Source organism: Sinocyclocheilus grahami, unplaced genomic scaffold (genome assembly GCF_001515645.1).
Source record: "Sinocyclocheilus grahami isolate Dianchi unplaced genomic scaffold, SAMN03320097.WGS_v1.1 scaffold393.1, whole genome shotgun sequence".
Classification (NCBI taxonomy): Eukaryota; Metazoa; Chordata; class Actinopteri; order Cypriniformes; family Cyprinidae; genus Sinocyclocheilus; species Sinocyclocheilus grahami.
Genome location: NW_015505572.1, coordinates 8,854 through 11,575, shown reverse-complemented (window position 1 = coordinate 11,575; position 2,722 = coordinate 8,854).

Sequence of the window (2,722 nt, the reverse complement as noted above, 5' to 3'; positions counted from 1 at the left end):
GGGACACGATGAGACGTGGATGAGCCGTATCAGCATCCAGAATCACATCCCCTGCTGAAAAATATAGAAACATCTGCTTTACAGATGAGTATAATAAAATACATGCAATGTTTAATTTTTTTAAAAGGAATTATGGTAAGTTTACAACAAGATAAACAGGAATAAAAAAATGCATAATTAATTGTAAATAAATGTAATGTTTAATGTTCTAATTGTTCTGATCGTGTTTTTGCTGTTTTATTTTATGTGCTTGAGTTTTCTCTGTGTGTCATTTTGTTGCCTGTTGATTTGTTTGTCTTGCTTTTCTTTTATTAAACATTTATAAATTTAAATATATAGTTTTCTCTTATGGCACTAAAACTGCATTTGATCATTTAGGATTTGAATCATTTGATTGCATTTATACAGTGCATTATACAAAACTCCCAAACACATAAAATGTTTGACATAATAATGAATTTGGGAAAATAGAATTATTAAATTAAATTATGAATTATTAAAATAAATAATTATGTTATTAAACATGAGTAATTTGTACTCACCTGTGTGTGTTCTTAAATGTGTGATCTCTAAAAACATAAAGTACGAAGTTATAACGGCTTCATAACAGAATTCATCTTTAGATCAATAATGAGATCGATAATTTTAATCACCACTTGATCCAAAAAAAATCCAAGAAGACTTTACAGCGTTTATATATCTTATAATTCAATATAACAAATTGTACACATATGAATACACAGCATATTAATTAATTAATTCATTCATTCATTCCAACAATTCAAAATTAATAAATGAATATATTAATGAAGCCATATAAACAAATTCACCTTGTAATATAATCATCTTCTGATTTTGTAAACGTTGATCACATTCTAAAGGCAATTCAGAAAAAGATGAATAAAAAATGTATAACTCTAACAAAGAACAAGCCATGTACAGCAAGTTATGTACATCTGCTAACTGAATAAATATACAATATACAAACAAATGCTGACCAGGACCCAAGATACACAAAAGTAATACACAGAGTCTGTTAAGAGACTGACTTTAGATGAATAATAAATTAATAACTTAATAAAGAAAAAAATCTTCATGTTTTATTCTCCTTTTCTCAAATTTCATAATGAAACATGAGAAAACAGCACTAAATATATAGGCTATATACACCTGGGGGGTATTACAAAAAGCAGATTATGTGACATACACGGGTATGTTTAAGGGTAAGTAAGCAGATAAACTCAGTTTTCGGTTCCAAAAACCGGAGGCACCTTTAAGGGTATGCAAGTAGCCATAGCAATCTGAACATAACCTGCTCCGGAGTACTTTGGTTTTCATCTGTTACTACATGGTTTTTTATCGTTTGATTTACTTGCACACCTTCTATTCATTTCGATTGGTTTAGTCTGTCTATTTAAGATCTGTGTTTCATTTAGTTCATGGTTAGTTCTCGTTGCACTTTACCCAGCTGTTTTGTTCCTGTTTCTGAAGTGCCGAAGCACTGATCGACTTCAAAATTGATTGTGTCATGCTTGTTTACCTGTGCACCGAGCCTGTTTTGTCACCTAGCACTGTATTATTGATGTCTGTGTTCCCACCCTGCCTCCCACTCCCATCGCCTCTGCCTGTTCCGCTCACTGTCTCGCATCAGCACTGCGTCTCCTCTCAAGCAATCTGTCCAGCACATCATGGATCCGCCTTGAGCTGGTTAGTTCGTCAGCTCAGCCCTAGAGTGTCGGCCACATAGCTCTGCCCAGAACCTCTGTACCCTTCATTCCACCTTGGCCTGTCGACCTGACGGCTCCTCGCTCCCTTAGCTCCACCGGGCTTCCTTGTTCCTCCTGCTCTGCCTTGGTCACTCTGCCTGCACAACTGACTTCCTGGCCTTCATCTACACGTCATCCCTTCGGCTCTGATGGGCTCCTCCTTTCCTCCAGCTCCACGTCAGTCCTCCAGTGCCCTGGTTTCACTTCAGCTGCTTGTCACCATGGCTCCGCCTTGGACTCCACTGCCTTTGGCTGTGTCTCTGTCAATCGTCACCCTGATTCCTGCAGCCATCCCTCACCATGGCTCCTTCCTCCCTCAACTCCAGTGTGGGTCAATGTCCTGGTCATCCTGCTAGGGGTTCCACCCAGGCCACTCCCAACTTTATCTCTCCCTTGACCCTGCCTGTCCCATGTTCTTGCTTGGCATCCCCCACCTAAGCCCCCTCCTGTCCTCCTCTGTTGGACTGTTATTTATTTATTTTATTTTATTGTGGATGTTAAGGTATAAGGTTGCCTTCTTGAAATGAAGGAAAATGTCAGGGTTCATCTGTGTTTGTTTTGATTTTGCACATGTTTTAGCTCAGTTTCAGTACAATTCTGCTCAGGGCACCCATTTGGCCAGCAGTGGCCCTGGTCATATGTGATAACCATTGGGACTAGCATTCCTCGAGTAAGCAAGTTTTGGGCATCCCGGTCCGGTCATGAGAGGCTCTCCTCACTATCCCAGGCCAATTAAAGTCCCGCTGTATTGTTACTTTTAGGGGGGATTCTGACTTAGAGGCATTCAGTCATAATCCTACAGATGGTAGCTTCGCACCAGTGACTCCTCAGCCAAACATATGCACCAAATATCTGAAAATGCGGTTCCTCAGTCAACCCAGGTCACGTTCCCTATTAGTGAGTGAACAATCCAACACTTGGTGAATTCTGCTTTAAAATTAAAGGATGAGCCAACA